This window comes from Coregonus clupeaformis, chromosome 14, assembly GCF_020615455.1.
Source record: "Coregonus clupeaformis isolate EN_2021a chromosome 14, ASM2061545v1, whole genome shotgun sequence".
Lineage (NCBI taxonomy): Eukaryota > Metazoa > Chordata > Actinopteri > Salmoniformes > Salmonidae > Coregonus > Coregonus clupeaformis.
In genome coordinates, this window is record NC_059205.1 from 3104313 (window position 1) to 3131812 (window position 27500).

General features: G+C 45.4%; 1 pseudogene; it reads left to right on the forward strand.

Annotated features, from left to right (window-relative positions):
* LOC121581674 overlaps nucleotides 1-27500 on the forward strand; it is a 187918-nt pseudogene that overhangs the window by 99501 nt on the left and 60917 nt on the right.

The window sequence follows — 27500 nt, forward strand, 5'->3', positions numbered from 1 at the left end:
ATCCATATTAGGAAGTCCCCTAGAGCTGAAACACTGCTGGGCTTGTAGAGTATGTAGTAAGGAATCCATATTAGGAAGTCCCTCAGTTGTCAGAGGAATCTCCCTCTGTTGTCAAAACTCCTGCAGTTGTCAGTTTTCAGACAATAGTCCCTCTGTCGTTGCAGTCACATTCTGTCTGATGACTTAGTGAGTGAGGGACTTCAGAATATGGATACTGTAATATTTGGATTGGGAGTTATACTGGTCGGGTAACCATTTTAGCGTGACTGCTGTGGTATAATACAGTAGTGCCCTGAATTTTCCTGAACAATTTACCATATGAAGAAAAACTCTGGGCCTGTATAGCCGACAATAAAAAGCTGGAGTTCTTCCAATGTTGATCTGGCCACGTTCAGGAAAACCTTGTGTCTCTAAATACTACACCACAGTACTGTAGTTTATAAACCCTGATGAAGCCTGAGGATGTAGAGATGATGATGCCACCACCACAGTGATAACTCACCTGGTCTGTGGTGGCGGTGGATGATAATTGATTTCCTGCCGGAATCGGTCGGAGACGCGGCGGTGTTCTACAGCTCTAATTATACTCGGCCAAGGGACTTTAGATCTTTCATTTCTCCCAAGTGTGTGTGTGTGTGTGTGTGTGTGTGTGTGTGTGTGTGTGTGTGCCTGAGTGTGCCTGGAGAGATGCTGGATGGACGGAATTACAACCGGCAGCTCTGACGATGCCGCTCGGTCTCAATCATAGAGAATGATAGAGGACTCCTCTTTGTATCTGTCCCATTATGGCGTCTGTGAGTGCACAGGCAGCGCCGTTGAGGACATCGCCAGCTAAGAGAGCGCCAGATACAGTTGCAAGTCCAATATGTCCCTATGGTGAAATTGAACCGGCAGGCTCCCATAAGCCCCTAGAACCGGCAGATCTGTTAAGTTTAACACGATCCCAGGTCCCTTATGTCTGGGATACCACAGAAGAACAAACAATGCTATCCCTTTTCCTTTTTTACTGTGATAGTGATGAGAATGATGACTGGGTTGCCTTTTAGGTAGTATGTTTTTTTTAATCTCAACTATCCTGTTTGCTTCTAGCATTGTCACAGATCTGTATCTAGGAGTTAGTTTAGCCAACTCTTCTGACTTCATGTTACACTGTACATACGGTTCAGAGCATATGAGCGGAGTGGAGCGGTGAGAATCTCAGCTCCTCGCTCACGGAGCTGTTCACCCCTCCGTTCCCCCCGCTCAAAGCCACATCAGGCCAGTCCGCTCATTATCGCTCAGCGCTCAACGCAGTTTGCATCGCGCTCCACTCAAATCGCTCCCGCTCACTCCCAAAAAGGAACAAAATCTGCATGTATTTCACTTTTAGCTTAAACCACAGCCTTACTTTATCTCCCCGAATTTGTTGCATACAGACTCATCTCGGATTATCCATTCTGTCTTGAAACGGGGATCTAACACTGATGGTAAAATGAGATGTTAATCAGTATAGTATATTCCATAGCGAATTGACACGTTGTTTGCCAATGTTTCTGCAAAAGCTGCGATGCCCATTGGAAGTGCAGCGTGAGTGTCATTGGTGAGCAGGGATTTGATTTCTGTGACAGCAGGGAGGATCATCCCCAGGTTCCCCAGCTCCTTCTGCATTTTGTCTGTGAGGTCTGCCAGTGGTGTCAGCACACTGACAAGGTGCGTCAGCTGCCGTACTTGATTCAGGGTGATGTTAGCAACATTAGACTTGAGTTTGTTTTGCCATAACGGGTCTTTTTGGTACAACCGGATGAATGACTGGCTGCTCCTAATTGGTCGGTTTCCTCTGTGCTCTTGCGTATACTTTTCACCAGGTGCACGACTTTCACTAACAGCCTATTAATGTTGTCGTGCTCGTTAACGGCGTCTTTGATCGCCATCTGAAGCATGTGAATGGGGCATCTCAGATGTAAATTTGACAAAGTAAAGTACTGATTTATCATAGTTTCTACATTAGAGGTTATCACTTCCACATGGACTTGCGAGGGCGCAGGTGGTCCCTCATCCTCCTCTTCATGTTCTGCGCTGCTGCTGGCATCCGCAGTCACTTCACCCTCCGCCTCCTCTTCAGTGCCAGGGAGGAGGTTAAACGCCTTGATCATGTTGCTGGCACTGTCAGTGACGACCCGAATCACACGTCGTTGCACGTTCCAATATTTAAGTACACTTTCATACTTTTGGTAAATACGATCTGCGGTATGGTGCCCCTGTATGTGCTCACAGCCCAACAAAACTGTGTGCCCCCGGAACGTCCCATCAATGAAACTGGCCACGATGCCAAGGAAGCTGTGCCCTCTTCTACTGGTCCAAATGTCCGCTGACAGAACGAGCCCATCACCATTTCGCAGTAGGTCTTGCAGTTTGGCTTCCATCTCTTCCAAGGCATGTGGCATGAGCATGTCCCGTACGATGTTGTAGCATGAGGGGGTGTAACCCGGTTGAGCTGCGCTGGTGAAGTGTTGCATCCCTTCGCGTTCTCCTTTACTCAGCGGTTCATAGTCCATGAAAATCATTTTAAAAAATGCTACATCCAGCTCTCTTTTTCTCTCCCTTGTTATGGTTGGGCCTTTGTGTGCAGTGAATAAACTTTTGAATTCCTCAACCCTTTTCTCTTGTTGCTGCTTCTGCTCCTCTCGCTCTATAAAATAAAAATTCATGGACGACACAAATTAAATTAAACAGATGGATTCTGGGTAAGGCTTGAGCATGCTTCAGACTCGTGGTGTGAGCGAGCGAAATTGGAGCGGGACATAGGGCGACGCTCCGTCCTTTTAAAAATGCCGCTCTGCGCTCTGTCCAAAATCCGCCCGCTCCCGCTCCACGCTCGCTCCCGCTCCACTCCGCTCACATGCTCTGATATGGTTGCAAAATCCTGGGAGCATTCCCCAAAATTCCCAGGTTTTCCAGAAATCCTGTTTGGAGGATTCCCGGATTTCCTGCTTATTCCTTCCTTTACCAGGAATTTCCCAACCAGGATTTCTGGAAAACTGGGGAATTTGGGGAATGATACTGGATTTTTTGCAACCCTAAATGTACTGTATGTACAGATGTAGGATCTTAATTTGATCACCCTGTTGATGCAGGAAAACATATAGTGTATTTGAGGTTTAAAAAGGCTTCTAAAGTTTGTAACATTTCAGACTTGATTTGTCCTAACAAAAAATGTATCAATCCCTACATAAATGTCCATTAATTATAATCCAAACAATAATTCACATTTCCTGTTACTGCAGAATTATTTTCCTGCTGTGAGAAACTGGTCAAATTAAGATACTGCTATGGGGACAGCTGAAGAACCAAAAGGGTTATTCGGCTCTCCCCATAGGAGAACCGTTTTTGGTTCCAGGTAAAACCCTTTTTGGTTACAAGTAGAACCGTTTTGGGTTCGAATCCTCTATATTGAACCCTTTCCACAGAGGGTTCTACATGGAACTCAAAAGGGTTCTACCTGGAACCATCAAGGGTTTTTCAAAGGGTTGTCCTGTAGAACACCTGAAGAACCCTTTTAGGTTAGCTCATTTTTTTCTAAGAATTTAGTGTCTGGCACGACAATGGTAGTCACAAGGAGTTGGCTTGCTAGACTAGTGCACATACAGTACAGGTCTGGGACCAGGTTATAGCGTGATTCGTGCTTGAGCATCACTTCTCCCCAATAATCCTGGCTAGCTACTTGTAAGTGTGGTCATCATAACTGTCTGGCAACACCATGAACAAAAACTCTCCTCTTTTTCTCTCCTCTATCTCTCCCTTCATCCTTCAGTCCTGCTAGCTAGTTGTACGTGTGGTCATAATACTGACATCACTATGGAAGAACAAGTCCCTCCTCTCTTCCTCTCTCTTCCTCTCTTCTCCTCTCTTCTCCTCTCTTCCTCTCTTATCATCTCTTCCTCTATTCTCTTCTCCTCTCTTCCTCTCTTCTCCTCTCTTCCTCTCTTCTCCTCTCTTCCTCTCTTTCTCTCTTCTCCTCTCTTCTCTTCCTCTCTTCTCCTCTCTTCCCTTCTCTTCCTCTCTTCTCATCTCTTCCTCTCTTCTCCTCTCTTATCATCTCTTCCTCTCTTCTCCTCTCTTATCATCTCTTCCTCTCTTCTCCTCTTCTCCTCTCTTTCTCTCTTCTCCTCTCTTCTCTTCCTCTCTTCTCCTCTCTTCTCCTCTCTTCTCCTCTCTTCTCCTCTCTTCTCTTCTCTTCTCCTCTCTTCTCCTCTCTTTTCTCTTCCACTCTTCTACTCTCTTCCTCTCTTCTCCTCTCTTCCTCTCTTCTCCTCTTTCTCTCTTCTCCTCTCTTCCTCTCTTCTCCTCTCTTCATGTATTCCTCTCTTCTCCTCTCTTCTCCTCGCTTCCTCTCTTCTCCTCTCTTCCTCTCTTCTCCTCTCTTCTCTTCTCTCTTCCTCTCTCCTCTCTTCTCTCTTCTCTCTCTTCCCTCTATCGCCTCTCTTCCTCTCTCTCGTCCCTCTCTTCCTCTCTATCGTCTCCTCTCTTCCTCTCTCTCGTCTCCTCTCTTTCTCTCTCTCCTCTCTTTCTCTCTTTCCTCTCTTCCTCTCTTCCCCTCTCTTTCCTCTCTTCCCTCTCCTCTCTTCTCCTCTCTTCTCCTCTCTTCTCTTCCTCTCTTCTCCTCTCTTCTCCTCTCTTCTCCTCTCTTCTCCTCCCTTCTCCTCCCTTCTCCTCTCTTCCTCTCTTCTCCTCTCTCCCTCTCTTCTCCTCTCTCCCTCTCTTCTCCTCTCTCCCTCTCTTCTCCTCTTCTCCTCTCTTTCTCTCTTCTCCTCTCTTCTCTTCCTCTCTTATCCTCTCTTATCCTATCTTCCTCTCTTCTCCTCTTCTTCTCTCTTCTCCTCTCTTCCTCTATTCTCCTCTCTTCCTCTCTTCTCCTCTCTTCTCTTCCTCTCTTCCTCTCTTCTCCTCTCTTCCTCTCTTCTCCTCTCTTTCTCTCTTCTCCTCTCTTCCTCTCTTCTCCTCTCTCTTCCTCTCTTCTCCTCTCTTCTCCTCTCTTCCTCTCTTCTCTTCTCTTCCTCTCTCTTCTCCTCTCTTCTCCTCTCTTTCTCTATTCTCCTATCTTCCTCTCTTCCTCTCTTCTCCTCTCTTCCTCTCTTCCCCTCTCTTCCTCTCTTCTCCTCTCTTCCTCTCTTCTCCTCTCTTCTCCTCTCTTCCTCTCTTCTCCTCTCTTCTCCTCTCTTCTCCTCTCTTCTCCTCTCTTCTCCTCCCTTCTCCTCTCTTCCTCTCTTCTCCTCTCTCCCTCTCTTCTCCTCTCTCCCTCTCTTCTCCTCTCTCCTCTCTTCTCCTCTTCTCCTCTCTTTCTCTCTTCTCCTCTCTTCTCTTCCTCTCTTATCCTCTCTCTTATCCTATCTTCCTCTCTTCTCCTCTTCTTCTCTCTTCTCCTCTCTTCCTCTATTCTCCTCTCTTCCTCTCTTCTCCTCTCTTCTCTTCCTCTCTTCCTCTCTTCCTCTCTTCTCCTCTCTTCCTCTCTTCTCCTCCTCTCTCTCTTCTCCTCTCTTCCTCTTCTCCTCTCTCTCTTCCTCTCTTCTCCTCTCTTCTCTTCCTCTTTCTCTTCTCCTCTCTTCTCCTCTTCTCCTCTCTTTCTCTATTCTCCTATCTTCCTCTCTTCCCTCTCTTCCTCTCTTCTCCTCTTCTTCCTCTCTTCCCCTCTTTCTCCTCTCTTTCCTCTCTTCTCCTCTCTTCTCCTCTTCTCCTCTCTTCTCCTCTCTTCCTCTCTTCTCCTCTCTTCTCCTCTCTTCTCCTCCCTTCTCCTCCCTTCTCCTCTCTTCCTCTCTTCTCCTCTCTTCCTCTCTTTCTCTCTTCTCCTCTCTTCTCTTCCTCTCTTCTCCTCTCTTCCCTTCTCTTCCTCTCTTCTCATCTCTTCTCTCTTTCTCCTCTCTTATCATCTCTTCCTCTCTTCTCCTCTCTTATCATCTCTTCCTCTCTTCTCCTCTCTTTCTCTCTTCTCCTCTCTTCTCTTCCTCTCTTCTCCTCTCTTCTCCTCTCTTCTCCTCTCTTCTCTTCTCTTCTCCTCTCTTCTCCTCTCTTCTCCTCTCTTTTCTCTTCCACTCTTCTGCTCTCTTCCTCTCTTCTCCTCTCTTCCTCTCTTCTCCTCTCTTTCTCTCTTCTCCTCTCTTCCTCTCTTCTCCTCTCTTCATGTATTCCTCTCTTCTCCTCTCTTCTCCTCGCTTCCTCTCTTCTCCTCTCTTCCTCTCTTCTCCTCTCTTCTCTTCCTCTCTTCCTCTCTTCCTCTCTTCCTCTCTTCTCCTCTCTTCCTCTCTATCGTCTCCTCTCTTCCTCTCTCTCGTCTCCTCTCTTCCTCTCTATCGTCTCCTCTCTTCCTCTCTCTCGTCTCCTCTCTTTCTCTCTTCTCCTCTCTTTCTCTCTTCTCCTCTCTTCCTCTCTTCCCCTCTCTTCCTCTCTTCTCCTCTCTTCCTCTCTTCTCCTCTCTTCTCCTCTCTTCTCCTCTCTTCCTCTCTTCTCCTCTCTTCTCCTCTCTTCTCCTCCCTTCTCCTCCCTTCTCCTCTCTTCCTCTCTTCTCCTCTCTCCCTCTCTTCTCCTCTCTCTCCCTCTCTTCCTCTCTTCTCCTCTCTTCTCTTCCTCTCTTCCTCTCTTCCTCTCTTCTCCTCTCTTCCTCTCTTCTCCTCTCTTTCTCTCTTCTCCTCTCTTCCTCTCTTCTCCTCTCTCTTCCCTCTCTCTCTCCTCTTCTCCTCTCTTCCTCTCTTCTCTTCCTCTCTCTTCTCCTCTCTTCTCCTCTCTTTCTCTATTCTCCTATCTTCCTCTCTTCCCCTCTCTTCCTCTCTTCTCCTCTCTTCCTCTCTTCCCCTCTCTTCCTCTCTTCTCCTCTCTTCCTCTCTTCTCCTCTCTTCTCCTCTCTTCTCCTCTCTTCCTCTCTTCTCCTCTCTTCTCCTCCCTTCTCCTCCCTTCTCCTCTCTTCCTATCTTCTCCTCTCTCCCTCTCTTCTCCTCTCTCCCTCTCTTCTCCTCTCTCCCTCTCTTCTCCTCTTCTCCTCTCTTTCTCTCTTCTCCTCTCTTCTCTTCCTCTCTTATCCTCTCTTATCCTATCTTCCTCTCTTCTCCTCTTCTTCTCTCTTCTCCTCTCTTCCTCTATTCTCCTCTCTTCCTCTCTTCTCCTCTCTTCTCTTCCTCTCTTCCTCTCTTCTTCTCCTCTCTTCCTCTCTTCTCCTCTCTTCCTCTCTTCTCCTCTCTTTCTCTCTTCTCCTCTCTTCCTCTCTTCTCCTCTCTCTTCCTCTCTTCTCCTCTCTTCTCCTCTCTTCTCCTCTCTTCCTCTCTTCTCTTCTCTTCCTCTCTTCTCCTCTCTCTTCCTCTCTTCTCCTCTCTTCTCCTCTCTTCTCCTCTCTTTCTCTATTCTCCTCTCTTCCTCTCTTCCCCTCTCTTCCTCTCTTCTCCTCTCTTCCCTCTCTTCCTCTCTTCTCCTCTCTTCCCCTCTATTCCTCTCTTCCTATCTTCTCCTCTCTTCCTCTCTTCTCCTCTCTTCCTCTCTTCTCCTCCCTTCTCTCTCTTCCCCTCTTCTCCTCTTTCTTCCTCTCTTCTCCTCTCTTCCTCTCTTCTCCTCTCTTCCTCTCTTCTCATCTCTTCCTCTCTTCTCCTCTTCTCCTCTCTTCTCTCTTCTCCTCTCTTCTCTTCCTCTCTTCTCCTCTCTTCACCTCTCTTCCCCTCTCTTCCTCTCTTCCCCTCTTCTCCTCCTCTCTTTTCTTTTCTTTTCTTCTCTTCTCTTCTCTTCTCTTCTCTTCTCTTCTCTTCTCTTCTCTTCTCTTCTCTTCTCTTCCTCTCTTCTACTCTCTTCTCCTCTCTTCTCTTCCCCTCTCTTCCTCTCTTCTCCTCTCTTCTCCTCTCTTCTCCTCTCTTCTCTTCCTCTCTTCCTCTCTTCTCCTCTCTTCCTCTCTTCTCCTCTTTCCCTCTTCTCCTCTCTTCTCCTTCTTCCTCTCTTCTCTTCTCTTCTCTTCTCCTCTCTTCCTCTCTTCCCCTCTTCTCCTCTCTTCTCTTCCTCTCTCTTCCTCTCTTCCTCTCTTCTCCTCTCTTCTCTCTTCCTCTATTTTCCTCTCTTCCTCTCTTCTCTTCTCTTCTCTTCCACTCTTCTCCTCTCTTCCTCTCTTCTCATCTCTCTTCCTCGCTTCTCCTCTCTTTCTCTCTTCTCTTCTCTTCTCTTCTCTTCTCTTCTCTTCTCTTCTCTTCTCTCTTCTCTTCTCTTCTCTTCTCCTCTCTTTCTCTCTCTATTATCTCTCCCTCCATTGTCATCTCTCCCCTGTGGATGAGAGTACTGCTTCTTTCTCCCCATTATCAGCCAGTATTCTCTTTGTTCTGTAAATGTGTCTGTGGCGTTAGTAGAAAGGTCATCTGTTGAGTTGTTCCCCAGTGGAGAAGGCCAGCCTGTCTAAACTCTAAACTGCCTTCAATGTGACCTTCTACTAGTAAAAGGTCTATGGAGGCCTCAATGGTCCTTGGGGAATATGGAGGTTGTATAGCACTGTACCCTATGGCCCTTGGGGAATAGGGAGGTTGTATATCTACGAATAATATCTGTGAGAGTCAAATGTCCCTTAACCTGGTGACACTTATTGATGTGAGTGGGGATGCATGGGCTCAGAGGCAGATGGGGCATACAGATGAGCAGGAGCGTGTGTATCAACAGGACTGTGTGTATGAATAGGAGCGTGTATATGAACAGGACCGTGTGTATCAACAGGAGCGTGTATATCAACAGGAGCGTGTGTATCAACAGGACTGTGTGTATGAATAGGAGCGTGTATATGAACAGGACCGTGTGTATGAACAGGAGCGTGTGTATCAACAGGACCGTGTGTATCAACAGGAGCGTGTGTATCAACAGGACCGTGTATATGAACATACTAAGCCCTACAGTGAGCAGGTATTTGGAGGCTAGCAGAGTGACCGACCAGTCATCCTTCTCTCGATCTCCCCCCCTCCCCCATCACCGCGACTCCTCGTCCAATAGGAGAGAGAAAACTGGGTCACACCACAGCCACGCCCTTCTGATTGGCTGGCTGGGAATGCTATCGCATTCCGCTTGGATCATCATCCGCCAAACTCCGGAACAGGAATTCAAGATACACGGTACCCTTAGACAGAATCCAAGGGAAGACTATCAGTAGTCTTTACGTCCTTTTACTACAGGCCCCAACTGAAATTAAAGTCTCTACCGATGTAGCTGGAAATGCTCATGTATTTTACTAATGGGCCTCCTCATGTGTGATATGCATGTTTATGGCGTCTCCTTAATAATTTAACTGCAGATTAGTAGATTATTGGGGGTAGGTTGCACGTGGTGTGTGTGTGTGCGCACGTGTGCGTGTGTGTTTGCGTGTGTGTGTGTGTGTGTGTGTGTGTGTGTGTGTGTGTGCGTGTGCGTGTGTGTGTGTGTGGGGGGGTGTGCGTGTGTTTATACTGATAAGACACGGCAGAATCAAATGGAACGCTGTGGTTTAATATTGATGAAGATAAGACTATGCCTGCAGCTCAGCTGAATCGCAAATGGTTCCATCAGTAGTAGTGCTGGTACGTGATAATCCTCACCACTGGCCTTAGTGAAATTAATACATTAAGCAGTGTGTGTTTGTGTGTGTGTGTGTGTTTGTGTGTGTAATTGAACACACATGGTGAATTGGACATATGGGTGTAATAGTATGATAAGCAGGATGATCATGATGCTCTGTTTCCACGTTCTGCCAGAGGGGGCTAATTTACACCCATCAGCCTGATGATAAGTGCTGAATAGAGCTAAGCACAGGCTAAATCCGATAGGAAAACTTGGTTCAGTCTGCTTTCCACCAGACACTGGGAGATGAATTCACTGGTCAGCAGGACAATAACCTAAAACACAAGGCCACATCTACACTGTTGTTGCTTACCAAGAAGACAGTGAATGTTCCTGAATGGCCGAGTTACAGTTTTGACTTCAATCTACTTGAAGTCAAAACTGTAGTGGCAGGCTCCGGTTGTCGGGAGAGGTCGTGTTTTTCTCTAGCTGGAGGTAAGCAGGAGGTAAGCTTCTCATATGGTGTTGAGTAAAGCTTAACCATGTTTTAGATCGTAGGTAGGTAGTTAGCTGTAGTTAGGTATTGTATTTATTATAGGTTAGTATTGTTGTTATTGTAGGTTTCCGTAGGTAATTGTAGGTTAGTATCGAAGCACGAGGCTAGCTAGCTAGCGGGTTGCTACTGGTATCGATTAGCAACGCTGGAGAGCTGTTTCCAAATGTTAATGTAGTCCTAGCCAACGTAGGTAGGTAGTTAGCTGTAGTTAGGTATTGTATTTACTATAGGTTAGTATTGTTGTTATTGTAGGTTTCCGTAGGTAATTGTAGGTTAGTATCAAAGCACGAGGCTAGCTAGCTAGCGGGTAGCTACTGGTATCGATTAGCAACGCTGGAGAGCTGTTTCCAAATGTTAATGTAGTCCTAGCCAACGTTTAATTTTTGCTGCGTTATGCGTTATGAAAGGAACTAGACACGGACTTGAATTATCTGTTTAGTGTGCTAACACACTCTTGGCAGTTTGTCGTAACCAAGTATTGATGCTAAATTGTGTGTTAATGGATGCTAGCTTGCAGGTTAGCTACGGCGTCATAGCTAAGCATCGTGGGTTGTTGTGGGTAGTTACTGTGTCCTGGCAGTGCCGGCTGTAGCACGAGCGAGCTACCTAGCCGCTTTTTTCGAACTGAGTTAGAGTCAACACAATAGCCATTGTGTGCCGGGTGTAGCACGAAGCTAGCCAGCTAGCCGTTCTTCAAACAAAGTCAACACAGTGGCCATTGCTAGCTGGATTAGCTACTACCAGCTTAACTGTACGGTAGTAGCTAAATACAATATACTTGTCCTAGCTAGCCAATGTCTAATCATTGCTGTGTCATGAAAGGAACTTGACACAGACACGAATGATCTGTTTAGTGTGTTATCACACTATTGGTGGTTTGTTGTGACCAAGTGTTGGTGCTATACGGTGTGTTATTGTTATTGGATGCTAGCTTGCTAGTTAGCTATGGTGTCATAGTTGAATAAAGTGGGTTGAGTCTATTCCTTTAAACATTGAACCGCTGTGGTTCACAACAATTCTGATTTCTAAAGGTGGAAGTTGGGAGAGTTTTTGTTCGGGTGGTTCAGTGAAACAATTTTAGTTTCTGAGGTAGAAGTTTTGGTGAGGGAGGTCCTGCTCTCTCCGCTCCCAGATGCTCAGCTCATTTCATTCCGATCTCCTCTGCATTTTTGTAGCCATTTAATACAGCCTGTCAACTATGCCTCTGCCTATCCCTGTTCTCTCCTCTCTGCACAGGCTACACAAACGCACCACACCGCGTGGCTGCTGCCTCTCTGACCTGGTGGTCCCTGCACGCACCACCCACGTGGAGTTCCAGGTCGCAGGCAGCCTCTGGAACCGCCGTTCTGCTGCCAACAAAGCTGACTTCATCCCAGCCTATGCCAACCTCCAGTCCTCGACTTCCTGGCGCTGGACGGAAACATGGATCACCACTGAAAACACTGCTACTTCCTACTGCTCTCTCCTCGTCTGACCATGTGTTCTCACATACCCCGAGAGCATCTGGTCAGAGGGGTGGTGGTACAGGAATCCTCATCTCTCCCAAGTGGACATTCTCAATTTTTCCCCTAACCCATCTGTCTATCTCCTCATTTGAATTCCATGCTGTCACAGTCACTAGCCCATTTAAGCTTAATATCCTTGTCATCTATCGCCCTCCAGGTTCCCTTGGAGAGTTCATCAATGAGCTTGACGCCTTGATAAGTTCCTTCCTGAGGATGGCTCACCCCTCACAGTTTTGGGGGATTTCAACCTCCCTATGTCCACATTTGACTCATTTCTCTCTGCCTCCTTCTTTCCACTCCTCTCCTCTTTTGACCTCACCCTCTCACCGTCCCCCCTACTCACAAGGCAGGCAATACGCTTGACCTCATCTTCACTAGATGCTGCTCCTCTACTAATCTCACTGCAACTCCCCTTCAAGTCTCTGACCACTACTTTGTTTCCTTTTCTCTCTCGCTCTCCTCCCACACTACTCACTCTGCCCCTACACAGATGGTAATGCGCCGCCGCAACCTTCGCTCTCTCTCTCCCACTACTCTCTCCTCTTCCATCCTATCATCTCTTCCCTCTGCTCAATCCTTCTCCCTCCAATCTCCTGATTCTGCCTCCTCAACCCTCCCTCTCCTCCCTTTCTGCATCCTTTGACTCTCTGTGTCCCCTATCCTCCCGGCCCGCTCGGCCCTCCCCTCCAGCTCCGTGGCTTGATGACTCATTGCGAGCTCACAGAACAGAGCTCCGGGCAGCCGGAGCGGAAATGGAAGAAAACTAAACTCCCTGCCGACCTGGCTTCTTTTCACTCCCTCCTCTCTACATTTTCTTCATCTGTTTCTGCTGCTAAGGCCACCTTCTACCACTCTAAATTCCAAGCATCTGCCTCTAACCCTAGGAAGCTCTTTGCCACATTTTCCTCCCCTCCTGAATCCTCCTCCCCCCTCCTCTCTCTCTGTGGATGACTTCGACAACCACTTTGAAAAGAAGGTTGACGACATCCGATCCTCGTTTGTTAAGTCTAATGACACTGTTGGTCCTGCTCACACTGCCCTACCCTATGCTCTGACTTCTTTCTCCCCTCTCTCTCCAGATAAAATCCTGCGACTTGTGACTGCAGGCCGCCCAACAACCTGCCCGCTTGACCCCATCCCCTCCTCTCTTCTCCAGACCATCTCCGGTGACCTTCTCCCCTACCTCACCTCGCTGATCAACTCATCCTTGACCGCTGGTCATGTCCCTTCCGTCTTCAAGAGAGCGAGAGTTGCTCCCCTTCTCAAAAAACCAACACTCGACCCCACTGATGTCAACAACTACAGACCAGTATCCCTTCTTTCTTTTCTTTCCAAAACTATTGAGCGTGCCGTCTTTAGCCAACTCTCTTGCTATCTCTCTCAGAATGACCTTCTTGATCCAAACCAATCAGGTTTCAGGACTGGTCATTCAACTGAGACTGCTCTTCTCTGTGTCACGGAGACTCTCCGCACTGCTAAAGCTAACTCTCTCTCCTCTGCTCTTGTCCTTCTAGACCTGTCTGCTGCCTTTGATACTGTGAACCATCAGATCCTCCTCTCCACCCTCTCCGAGCTGGGCATCTCCGGCGCGGCTCACTCCTGGATTGCGTCCTACCTGACCGGTCGCTCCTACCAAGTGGCGTGGCGAGAAGCTGTCTCCGCACCACGCGCTCTCACCACTGGTGTCCCCCAGGGCTCAGTTCTAGGCCCTCTCCTTTTCTCCCTATACACCAAGTCACTTGGCTCTGTCATATCCTCACATGGCCTTTCATATCATTGCTACGCTGACGATACACAACTAATCTTCTCCTTTCCCCCTTCTGATAACCAGGTGGCGAATCGCATCTCTGCATGTCTGGCAGACATATCAGTATGGATGACGGATCACCACCTCAAGCTGAACCCTGGCAAGACGGAGCTGCTCTTCCTCCCGGGAAGGACTGCCCGTTCCATGATCTCGCCATCACGGTTGACAACTCCGCTGTGTCCTCCTCCCAGAGTGCGAAGAGCCTAGGCGTGACCCTGGACAACACCCTGTCGTTCTCCGCCAACATCAAGGCGGTGACCCGCTCCTGCAGGTTCATGCTCTACAACATTCGGAGAGTACGACCTGCCTTACACAAGAAGCGGCACAGGTCCTAATCCAGGCACTTGTCATCTCCGTCTGGACTACTGCAACTCGCTGTTGGCTGGCCTCCCTGCCTGTGCCATTAAACCCCTACAACTCATCCAGAATGCCGCAGTCCGTCTGGTGTTCAACCTTCCCAAGTTCTCTCACGTCACCCCCTCCTCCGCACACTCCACTGGCTTCCAGTTGAAGCTCGCATCCGCTACAAGACCATGGTGCTTGCCTATGGAGCAGTGAGGGGAACGGCACCTCTGTACCTTCAGGCTCTGATCAGTCCCTACACCCAAACGAGGGCATTGCGTTCATCCACCTCTGGCCTGCTGGCTCCCTTCCTCTGCGGAAGCATAGCTCCCCCTCAGCCCAGTCAAAACTGTTCGCTGCTCTGGCACCCCAATGGTGGAACAAGCTCCCTCACGACGCCAGGACAGCGGAGTCACTCACCACCTTCCGGAGACATTTGAAACCCCACCTCTTTAAGGAATACCTGGGATAGGATAAAGTAATCCTTCTAACCCCCAAATTGTAAAGTGGTTATCCCACTGGCTATAGGGGGTGAACGTACCAATTTGTGAGTCGCCTCTGGCTAAGAGCGTCTGCTAAATGACGTTAATGTGCCCTTGAGCAAGGCACTTGACCCTAATTGCTCCTGTAAGTCGCTCTGGTTAAGAGCGTCTGCTAAATGACTAAAATGTAAATGTAAATGTAAATGTAAAATATATGGCAAGACCTAAAAATGGTTGTCTAGCAATGATCAACAACCAATTTGACAGCGCTCAAACAATTTAAAAAAGTAATGGGCAAATATTGTACAATCCAGGTGTGGAAAGCTCTTAGAGACTTACCCAGAAAGAATTGTTGCCAAAGGTGATTCTAACATGTATTGACTCAGGGGTGTGAATACTTATATAAATTAGATATTTCTGTATTTCATTTTCAATACATTTGAAAACATTTCTAAAAGCATGTTTTCACTTTGTCATGATGGGGTATTGTGTGTAGAAATATCTATTTAATCAATTTTGAATTCAGGCTGTAACACAACACAATGTGGAATAAGTCAAGGGGTGTGAATACTTTCCGAAGGCACTGTATTCAGACCCCTTGACTTTTTAGCCTTATTCTAAAAATGGATTAAATAGTTTTTTCCCCCTCATCAATCTACACACAATACCCCATAATGACAAAGCAAAAACAGTTTTTTTTTACATTTTAGCAAATTAAAACTGAAATATCATATTTACATAAGTATTCAGACCCTTTACTCAGTACTTTGTTGAAGCACCTTTGGCAGCGATTACAGCCTCGAGTCTTCTTGGGTATGACGCTACAAGCTTGGCACATCTATATTTTGGGAGTTTCTCCCATTCTTCTCTGCAGATCCTCTCAAGGTCTGTCAGGTTGGATGTGGAGCGTCGCTGCACAGCTATTTTCAGGTCTCTCCAGAGATGTTAAATCGGGTTCAAGTCCGGGCTCTTGCTGGGCTATTCAAGGACATTCAGAGACCTGTCCCGAAGCCACTCCTGTGTTGTCTTGGCTGTGTCCTGTTGGAAGGTGAACCTTCGCCCCAGTCTAAGGTCCTGAGTGCTCTGGAGCAGGTTTTCATCAAGGTTCTCTCTGTACTTTGCTCCGTTCATCTTTCCCTCGATCCTGACTAGTCTCCAAGTCCCTGCCGCTGAAAAGCATCCCCACAGCATGATGGTGCCATGACCATGCTTCACCGTAGGGATGGTGCCAGGATTCCTCCAGACGTGATGCTTGGCATTCAGACCAAAGAGTTCAATCTTGGTTTCATCAGACCAGAGAATCTTGTTTCTCATGGTCTGAGAGTCCTTTAGGTGCCTTTTGGCAAACTCCAAGCTGGTTGTCATGTGCCTTTTACTGAGGAGTGGCTTCCGTCTGGCCACTCTACCATAAAGGCCTGATTGGTGGAGTGCTGCAGAGATGGTTGTTCTTATGGAAGGTTCTCCCATCTCCACAGAGGAACTCTGGAGCTCTGTAACAATGACCATCGGGTTCTTGGTCACCTCTCTAACCAAGGCCCTTGTCCACCGATTGCTCAGCCCTAGAAAGAGTCTTGGTGATTCCAAACTTCTTCTATTTAAGAATGATGGAGGCCACTGTGTTCTTGGGGACCTTCAATGCTGCAGAAATGTTTTGGTACCCTTCCCCAGATCTGTGCCTCGACACAATCCTGTCTCGGAGCTCTACGGACAATTCCTTTGACCTCATGGCTTGGTTTTTGCTCTGACATGCATTGTCAACTGTGGGACCTTATATAGACAGGTGTGTGCCTTTCCAAATCATGTTCAATCAATTGAATTTACCACAGGTGGACTCCAATAAAGTTGTAGAAACATCTCAAGGATAATCAATGGAAACAGGATGCACCTGAGCTCAATTTCGAGTCTCATAGGAAAGGGTCTGAATACTTACCAAATGCACTGTATCTGTGCTGCTCTTTTCTGCTTTAGCCACTGGTCTGGTCTGGTATGGTCTGGTATGGTATGGTATGGTCTGGTCTGGTCTGGTATGGTCTGGTATGATCTGGTATGATCTGATCTGGTCTGGTCTGGTATGGTATGGTATGGTATGGTCTGGTCTGGTATGGTATGGTATGGTATGGTCTGGTCTTGTCTGGTCTAGTATGGTCTGGTCTGGTCTGGTCTGGTCTTGTATGGTCTGGTATGGTCTGGTGTGGTCTGGTCTGGTATGGTCTGGTCTGGTATGGCGTGCTGCATTCTACTCTGAAAAAGCAAGTAATGTAATGATTTTCAGTCTATAACTGTGATATAACAATAGCACTCGCATGTCTGACTCGGCTTCCTGCAGGTGTGTAACAAAAGGAATAATTAGGTGAACTCTTTGAAGAATGAAAGAACTGCACACAGCTCTTTCCAGTATCACTTAAATTGTCTTTAAATGCATAATGAATGTGGGATTAACTAAACATAACGAATGTGGTTTTATCTAAACATAATTTGGGCTGCCGAGTGGGGCAGCGGTCTGAGGCACTGCATCTCAGAGCTTGAGGCGTCACTACAGACCCCTGGTTCGATTCCAGGCTGTATCACAACCGGCCGTGATTGGGAGTCCCATAGGGCGGCGCACAATTGGCCCAGCGTCGTCCGGGTTTGGCTGGTGTAGGCCGTCATTGTAAATAAGAATTTGTTCTTAACTGACTTGCCTAGTTAAATAAAGGTGAAATAATATTAAAAAATAATGAATGTGGGATCAACTAACCATAATGAATGTGGGATTAACTAAACATAATGAATGTGGGATTAACTAAACATAACGAATGTGGGATTAACTAAACATAATGAATGTGGGATGAACTAAACATAATGAATGTGGGATTAACTAAACATAATGAATGTGGGATTAACTAAACATAATGAATGTGGGATTAACTAAACATAATGAATGTGTGATCAACTAACCATAATGAATGTGGGATCAACTAAACATAATGAATGTGTGATCAACTAAACATAACGAATGTGGTATTAACTAAACATAACGAATGTGGGATTAACTAAACATAACGAATGTGGGATTAACTAAACATAATGAATGTGGGATTAACTAAACATAATGAATGTGGGATTAACTAAACATAACGAATGTGGGATTAACTAAACATAATGAATGTGGGATTAACTAAACATAATGAATGTGGGATTAACTAAACATAACGAATGTGGGATTAACTAAACATAATGAATGTGGGATTAACTAAACATAATGAATGTGTGATCAACTAAACATAATGAATGTGTGATCAACTAAACATAATGAATGTGGGATTAACTAAACATAATGAATGTGGGATTAACTAAACATAACGAATGTGGGATTAACTAAACATAATGAATGTGGGATTAACTAAACATAATGAATGTGGGATTAACTAAACATAATGAATGTGGGATTAACTAAACATAATGAATGTGGGATTAACTAAACATAATGAATGTGTGATTAACTAAACATAACGAATGTGGGATTAACTAAACATAACGAATGTGGGATTAACTAAACATAATGAATGTGGGATTAACTAAACATAACGAATGTGGGATTAACTAAACATAATGAATGTGGGATTAACTAAACATAACGAATGTGGGATTAACTAAACATAACGAATGTGGGATTAACTAAACATAACGAATGTGGGATTAACTAAACATAATGAATGTGGGATTATCTAAACATAATGAATGTGGGATTAACTAAACATTGAAGCCATGCTCTTAATGCAAGACTAATGCTGTGGGTTGCTGACTTTCTGCATATTCAATTTGGTTTCCACATTGATACAGCATACCAGTTACATTGAAATAACGTGGAAATAACGTGGAAATTGGAAACAACATGAGGTTACATTGAAATAACATGGAAACAACATCAAGTTACATTGAAATAACGTTACATTGAATGAACATAAAAACAACGGTGACTCAATGTACTAAATCTGGCCATGCCCCCACTGGCATTGCTGTTTCAAAGCCACACCCACTGGGCACAGACGTCAATTCAATGTTGTTTCATTGAAAGGAGCCTCTAAAATCCTAAATTGAAATATCTCCCTTCGACTCAAATCACATTTTATTTCTATGGTGCTTTTTTACCCTGTCATTCGTCACACAGAACAAAACGCTTGAGACAGGAACCCAGGGTCTTGTTCATTAGGCATGAAACTGAAGAAAATGCTCCAACCTGGAGTGAAACAGGGAGGTCTTTTCTGATCTTGTCCAATAAGAAAGGCTTGTTTTAATTTTTAATGGCACAGTGTTTTGCTACAGTGTAGCCTAACGAACAGCCTAGACCTAAACCCCACCTATAAGTGTGAGCCCAGGGCGACAGAAGCAGCAGGAAGAAACTCCTTGCAGTCTGTAGAATATCAAAGCTCCGCTCTCCGCTCTCCGTGAGAGTTTTCTACTGAGATGGAGGATGCGTACCAAGTGACACCCTATTCCCTATGTAGTGCACTAAGTACTGTACAACCTAGAGAATAGGGTGGCGTTTGGGACGCAGCCAGAGACCGTAGGAGCGATGGGATGGCTGTATTTCTCTGACTCTTGACTGTGAGAGAGAGAGAGAGAATGGAGAGATAGAGATCTACCACGGAGTGGAGGACAGAGCCTGCTGTGAGAGGTCTATTATCTCTCTCTCTCTCTGTGATGAGAGGCCCCCTCTCACCATCTCTCTCTCTCCCCCTCTCTGTCTGTCTGTGATACCAGCGCCATCCTTCTCCCTCTCTGTTGGTCTTTCTGTGTCTCACCATCTCTGCACTCTTTGCACCTTTTTTTCTATCTAGAACCTTAAAGGGTTCTTCAGCTGTCCCCGTAAGAGAACCCTTTGAAGAACCCTTTTTGGTTTCAGATAGAACCCTTTTGGGTTCCATGTAGAACCCTCTGTAGAAACGGTTCTACATGGAACCCAAAAGGGTTCTATCTGAAACCAAATGGGTTCTAACTGGAACCAAAAACGGTTCTACCTGGAACCAAAAAGGTTTTTCCTATGGGAACAGCCGAATAACCCTTTTTTCTAAGAGTGTGATACCAGCACCATCCCTCTCTATCAGTCTCTCTGTGTTTCTCAGACATCATTATTCACCATTCATTCAGGATTATCCGTAATCAAGGTAGCATTCACATTAATGTAGAAGTGTTTAGAAACATATTCTGTTCTTATTTACAATAAAAGTGACTCCAAAATGGCACAGTACATTATTTACCATTCATTTCACACAATAATCTGAAACACAACCAAAACAAAGAGCAAATGCATCCAACAAATGTGTAGAGTCACAAGCTTGATGTAGTCATTGCGTGCTATGAATATGGGAACAAATACTTAACCTTTGACTGCTTTAATACACATATAAGTGAATTTGTCTCAATACTTTTGCTCCCCTAAAATGGGGGGACTATGTACAAAAATGCTGTAATTTCTAAACGGTTCACCCGATATGAATGAAAATACCCTCAAATTAAAGCTGTATGTATATGTATGCATTCGGAAAGTATTCAGACCCCATTACTTTTTCCACATTTTGTTACGTTGCAGCCTTATTCTAAAATGGATTAAATTGTTTCCCCCCTCATCAATCTACACACAATACCCCATAATGACAAAGCAAAAACAGGTTTTTGGACATTTTTACAAATGTATAAAAAAAATAAAAAACGGAAATTCCACATTTACATAAGTATTCAGACCCTTTACTCAGTACTTTGTTGAAGCACCTTTGACAACGATTACAGCCTTGAGTCTTCTTGGGTATGACGCTACAAGCTTGGCACACCTGTATTTGGGAGTTTCTCCCATTCTTCTCTGCAGATCCTCTCAAGCTCTGTCAGGTTGAATGGGGAGCGTCGCTGCACAGCTATTTTCAGGTCTCTCCTAAGATGTTCGATCGGGTTCAAGTCCGGGCTCTGGCTGGGCCACTCAAGGACATTCAGAGACTTGTCCCGAGCCACTCCTGCGTTGTCTTGGCTGTGTGCTTAGTTGTCGTTGTCCTGTTGGAAGGTGAACCTTCGCCCAGTCTGAGGTCCTGAGCGCTCTGGAGCAGGTTTTGATCAATGATCTCTCTGTACTTTGCTTCGTTCATCTTTCCCTCAATCCTGACTAGTCTCCCAGTCCCTGCTCCTGAAAAACATCCCCACAGCATGATGCTGCCACCACCATGCTTCACCGTTCGGATGGTGCCAGGTTTCCTCCAGATGTGATGCCTGGCATTCAGACCAAAGAGTTCAATCTTGGTTTCATCAGACCAGAGAATCTTGTTTCTCATGGTCTGAGAGTCCTTTAGGTGCCTTTTGGCAAACTCCAAGCGGGCTGTCATGTGCCATTTACTGAGGAGTGGCTTCCGTCTAGCCACTCTACCATAAAGGCCTGATTGGTGGAGTGCTGCAGAGATGGATGTCCTTCTGGAAGGTTCTCCCATCTCCACAGAGGAACTCTGGAGCTCTGTCAAGGCCCTTCTCCCCCGATTGCTCAGTTTGGCCGAGCGGCCAGCTCTAGGAAGAGTCTTGGTGGTTCCAAACTTCTTCGATTTAAGAATGATGGAGGTCTCTGTGTTCTTGGGGACCTTCAATGCTGCAAACATTTTCTGGTGCCTCAACACAATCCTGTCTCGGAGCTCTATGGACAATTATTTTGACCTCATGGCTTGGTTTTTGCTCCGACATGCACTGTCAACTGTGGGACCTTATAGACAGGTGTGTGCCTTTCCAAATCATGTCCAATCAATTGAATTTACCACAGGTGGACTCCAATCAAGTTGTAGAAACATCTCAAAGATGATCAATGGAAACAGGATGCACCTGAGCTCAATTTCGAATCTCATTGCAAAGGGTCTGAATACTTATGTAAATAAGCTATTTAAGTGTTTTATTTTTAATGCATTTGCAAACATTTCTTAAACCTGTTTTTGCTTTGTCGTTATGGGGTATTGTGTGTAGATTGATGAGAAAAAAATAATATTTAATAAATTTTAGAATAAGGCTGTAGCGTAGCAAAATGTGAAAAAAGCCAAGGGGTCTGAATACTTTCCGAATGCACTGTATATATACGTTTTTGGGGGGGTTGGCGGCGCCCCCGTCTCGCAGGGCTGCAGGGCTACGCCACTGCTTAAATCACAAGTTAAGTATAACTATAAGAAATCTAAGATGTGTCAAATAAATTATATCCAGCTCAGGGCTCCAGCTATGCATTTGGTTTGCTAAGAAGATCCCTGTTCCCTAAATTGTTTTGTGCGTAAAAAAAAGTTATATGTATATTTATTTATTTAAATTGCGCCCCTTGTGTGCACATTCGGTAATACCGTATACCCCAATATGATACAGAAACGGTATGACGGTATGAAAATCTGAATACCACCCAACCATACTCTCTCTCTCTCTTTCTCCCTTTCTCTTTCCCTCTCTCTGACCCTCTTTGTCTCTCTGGAAATGTGATATCAGTATCATCTCTACCTCTCAGTTGAAATGATTCCAGTGCCATAAAAAAAAAAGTCAAGTTCACGTTCGCTGGTTTGTTTGATACCGGCATGATCCTGAATGTGTGTTTGTGTGTGTGTGTGTCTTGTATCCATTCAGCAGTTGATTTTGTCGCTCGGTAACTGTGTGTTTGTGTGTGTGTGTGTCTTGTATCCATTCAACAGTTGATTTTGTCACTCAGCAACTGAACTCTCTCTCCTCTTACTCTCTCCTCCAGCCAACAAGGCCTGCCCGAAAAGCGAGTTCCAGTGTGCCAACCGCAAGTGCCTGGCGCCTGTCTACGTGTGCGACGGCTCTGACGACTGCGGCGACGGCTCTGACGAACTCAAATGCTCCGACCGCCTCTCGCCAACGACCACCTGCAGCCCGCACGAGTTCCGCTGCAACACTTCGGAGTGCGTGCCCGTCATGTGGAGCTGTGACGGCGACCCCGACTGCCCCGACGGCTCTGACGAGTGGCCGGAGCGTTGCGGCGGTGAAGGTTCGCAACCACGACGCACGGTGAACTGTACGGTGGAGGAGTTCCGGTGCGCCAACGGGGAGTGTGTGAGGCTGACGTGGAAATGTGACGGGATCCGGACTGCAAGGGATAAGTCGGACGAGGCAGAATGTCGTAAGTGGACGTTTTATTTCTCTTAGATACATGCACATATACATGCATATACAGTGCATTCGGAAAGTATTCAGACCCCTTCCCTTTTTCCACATTTTGTTACGTTACAGCCTTATTCTAAAATGGATTAAATAAAATAAAACTCCTCATCAATCTACACACAATACCCCATAATGACAAAGTGAAAACTGTTTTTTAGAAATGCAAATTTATTAAAAATACAAAACTGAAATTATTATTATTCAGACCCTTTGCTATGAGACTCGAAATTGAGCTCAGGTGCATCCTGTTTCCATTGATCATCCTTGAGATGTTTCTACAACTTGATTGGAGTCCACCTGTGGTGAATTCAATTGATTGTACATGATTTGGAAAGGCACACGGCTGTCTATATAAGGTCCCACAGAGCAAAAACCAAGCCATGAGGTTGAAGGAATCCCTAGAGAATTGTCCATAGAGCTCTGAGACAGGATTGTGTCGAGGCACAGATCTGGGGAAGGGTACCAAAACATTTCTGCAGAATTGAAGGTCCCCAAGAACACAGTGGCCTCTATCATTCTTAAATGGAAGAAGTTTGGAACTACCAAGACTCTTCCTAGAGCTGGCCCGCCCAGCCAAACTGAGCAATCGGGGGAGAAGGGCCTTGGTCAGGGAGGTGACCAAGTACCCGATGGTCACTCTGACAGAGCTCCAGAGTTCCTCTGTGGAGATGGGAGAACCTTCCAGTAGGACAACCATCTCTGCAGCACTCCACCAATTAGCCTTTATGGTAGAGTGGCCAGATTGAAGCTACTCCTCAGTAAAAAGCCACTAGACAGCCCGCTTGGAGTTTGCCAAAAGGCACATAAAGGACTCTCAGACCATGAGAAACAAGATTCTCTGGTCTGATGAAACCAAGATTGAACTCTTTGGCCTGAATGCGAAGCGTCACGTCTGGAGGAAACCTGGCACCATCCCTACGGTGAAGCATGGTGGTAGCAGCATCATGCTGTGTCACCAGCAATGCACCTCCACACCATAAAACATGCTTTACGGTGGGAAATACACATGCGGAGATCATCCGTTTACCCACACCGTGTCTCACAAAGCCACGGCGGTTGGAACCAAAAATCTCCAATTTGGACTCCAGACCAAAGGGCACATTTTCACCGGTCTAATGTCCATTGCTCGTGTTTCTTCTTATTGGTGTCCTTTAGTAGTGTTTTCTTTGCAGCAATTCGACCATGAAGGCCTGATTCACACAGTCTCCTCTGAACAGTTGATGTTGAGATGTGTCTGTTACTTGAACTCTGTGAAGCATTTATTTGGGCTGCAATTTCTGAGGCTGGTAACTCTAATTAACTTATCCTCTGTAGCAGAGGTAACTCTGGGTCTTCCATTCCTGTGGCGGTCCTCATGAGAACCAGTTTCATCATAGCGCATGAGGGTTTTTGAGACTGCACTTGAAGAAACTTTCAAAGTTCTCGAAATGTTCCGTATTGACTGACCTTCGTGTCTTAAAGTAATGATGGACTGTCATTTCTCTTTGCTTATTTGAGCTGTTCTTGCCATAATATGGACTTGGTCTTTTACCAAATAGGTATATCTTCTGTATACCACCCCTACCTTGTCACAACACAACTGATTGGCTCAAACGCATTAAGAAGGAAAGAAATTCCACAAATGTCCCGTGTAGCTCAGTTGGTAGAGCATGGCGCTTGCAACGCCAGGGTTGTGGGTTTGATTCCCACGGGGGGCCAGTATGAGAAAAAAAAATGTACGTCGCTCTGGATAAGAGCGTCTGCTAAATGACTAAAATGTAAATGTAAGAAAGCACAGCTGTTAATTGAAATGCATTCCAGGTGACTATCTCATGAAGTTGGTTGAGAGAATGCCAAGAGTATGCAAAGCTGTCATCAAGGCAAAGGGTGGCTATTTGAAGAATCTCAAATATGAAATATATTTTGATTTGTTTAACACATTTTTGGTTACTACGTGATTCCATATGTGTTCTTTCATAGTTTTGATGTCTTCACTATTATTCTACAATGTAAAAAATTGTTAAAATAAAGTATTGTACGTGTGTGTGTCAGAATGCCTGTGTATGTGTCATCAAGCCATACCACTCTCTCTCTCTCTCTCTCTCTCTCTCTCTCTCTCTCTCTCTCGCTCTCTCTCTGCCTCCTCTCTCCTCTCTCTCCGTGGTGTCATCAAGTCCTACCTCTCTCGCTCTCTCTCTCTCCCTCTTTCTCTCTCTCTCTTTCTCTCTCTCTCTGCGGTGTCATCAAGCCCTACATCTCTCTCTCTCCTTCCTCCCTTCTCTCTCTCTCTTCTCTCTCTCTCTCTCTCTCTCTCTCTCTCTCTCTCTCTGCCTCCTCTCTCCTCTCTCCGTGGTGTCATCAAGTCCTACCTCTCTCTCTCTCCCTCCTCCCTTCTCTCTCTCTCTGTCTCTCTCTCTCCCTCTTTCTCTCTCTCTCTTTCTCTCTCTCTCTGCGGTGTCATCAAGCCCTACCTCTCTCCTCTCTCTATCCTCTCTTCTCACTCTCTCCTCTCCACCGTGTCATAAATGCCAATTAACAATGATAGATGTTATTTCAGCCAATTTGAAAGGCTGCGCAGGGTGTAGGTTAAGCCATACGCAAGGGAGTAAGAGTGAGTGTCCATATGTTGCTAGGCAACCCATTAATGTCCTGTAGCGTTTAAAAGCCCTTGAATAATAGCAAAGTCTCAGGTTTGACAACGAACCATCGTATCATTTTTTACATTTTAGTCATTTAGCAGACACTCTTATCACTGTGACCTTGTGGCGCTTTTGGCCACAGCAAGCTATAACACTATCACTAATGTGGTGGTCATGTAACTTTATCCAAAGTGACTGGTATCGTACAGATATATTATTCACAGGTAACTAACAAAATATAGAAAACCCCAACATCAAGCTTCTTAATAGGGCGTTGGGCCAGAACAGCTTCAATGCACCTTGGCATGGATTCTACAAGTGTCTGGAACTCTATTGGAGGAATGCAACACCAGTCTTCCACAAGAAAATACCTACTTTTTTTTATGGTGGTGGAAAACACTGTCTCGGGCACCGCTCCAGAATCTCCCATAAGTGTTAAATTGAGATCTGGTGACTGAGACGGCCATGGCATATGGTTTACATCATTTTCATGCTCATCAAACCATTCAGTGACCACTCGTGCCCTGTGGATGGGGGCATTGTCATCCTATGGGGGCATAGCCATGGTAGCCAAAATAAAGGCCTGCCCAGCATTTATATACATGACCCTAAGCATGAATGGATGTTAATTGCTTAATTATCTCAGGAACCACAGCCAAGCCTATGGGTTCGTAGCTTCAACCCCGCAGCACACAAACACACTTAAACACACCAACTGATTAATGGACTGCTGAATGTTAGTTTTTTTTCTCACTTTGTTTGCTCTTTGCATATTATGTCTATCTCTGATAAGCTACCAAGGAAAGGGCTGAAAATAGACCGTATTAATATACGTAGCCTTAGAATTTTTATTTGAATTATTTTTATTTTACCTTTATTTAACTAGGCAAGTCAGTTAAGAACAAATTCTTATTTACAATGACGGCCTACACCGGCCAAACCTGGACGATGCTGGGCCAATTGTGCGCCGCCCTATGGGACTCCCAATCACTGCCGGTTGTGATACAGCCTGGAATCGAACCAGGGGGTCTGTAGTGACGCCTCAAGCACTGAGATGCAGTGCCTTAGACCACTGCGCCACTCGGGAGCCCAAGAAATAAGGTTAATGAAATCAATAACTTGCTAAAATCAGATAACATTCATATATTAGCCATTTCTGAGACTCACTTAGATAATTCCTTTGATGATACAGCAGTAGCAATACAAGGATATAACATCTACAGAAGAGACAAGAATGCTTATGGGGGAGGTGTTGCTATATATATTCAGAGTCATATCCATGTAATGCTTAGAGAAGATCTCATGTCAAGTGTTATTGAAGTGTTGTGGTTGCAGGTTGACCTACCTCATCTAAAGCCTGTTCTGTTGGGGTCTTGATATAGGCCACCAAGTGCTAACAGTCATTATCTACTGTAGATAATGTGTGTGAAATGCTTGATAGTGTATGTGATGTAAACAGAGAGGTCTACTTTCTTGCGGACCTAAATATTGAATATGAATTTTCATCAAGCTGTCCGCTCAAGAGGAAGCTTCTCACTGTAACCAGTGCCTATAATCTGGTTCAGGTTATTAATCAACCTACCAGGGTGTTTACAAACACTAAAGGAACAAGATAAATCCACATGTATTGATCACATTTTTACTAATACTGTAGAACTTTGTTCTAAAGCTGTATCCGTACCCATTGGATGCAGTGATCACAATATAGTGGCTATGTCCAAGAAAGCCAAGGTTCCAAAAGCTGGGCCTAAAATAGTGTATAAGAGATCATACAAAAGATTTTGCTGTGACTCTTTTGTGGATGATGTTAAAAATAAGTAGCATCCAGATGCTACACTTGATGAATTTATATAGATTATTTTCCAGGCGGGGCCAAAATGTTCAATTAAAGACACTTGAAACCGCCTACACTAAACAATGGTAGGGGAAACACTGCCACCCACAACTCTACTGTTGCATTGCAAAGCACCACTATGCTCTAACCTCACTAAGCTATTGAAACCCACTATTGGTATCTACAGTATGATTTAATAATGTGGAGAAGGTATTCCAAGGCCCAACCGCTGACTCTCTGTATGAGAGTGTGTTTTAGTGGTGGTGCGGCACTAGATTACTGGGCCTAATCAGATCCCAGTTTGTTTTTGCTCTGGATAAGAGCGTCTGCTAAATGACTCAAATGTAATGTAAATGTTTTAGTGGTGATGTGGCACTAGATTACTGGGCCTAATCAGATCCCAGTCAGATTGAGCCCACAGTTGGTGAGCAAGCTATCTTAGCAATAAACACACACACACACACACACACACACACACACACACACACACACACACACACACACACACACACACACACTGCCTGGGGAAGAGAATCACTGTCTGTCTGTTGGCTCAGCTACACACACTGTTCTCTATCTCCTGATAACACTAAATCATCCCCCCATGCTTTATATAATATTGCTTTTAGTGGGCTCTGGAATGGAGTTTCATGTCTGGGCATGGGAATTAATGGTGACTGGGG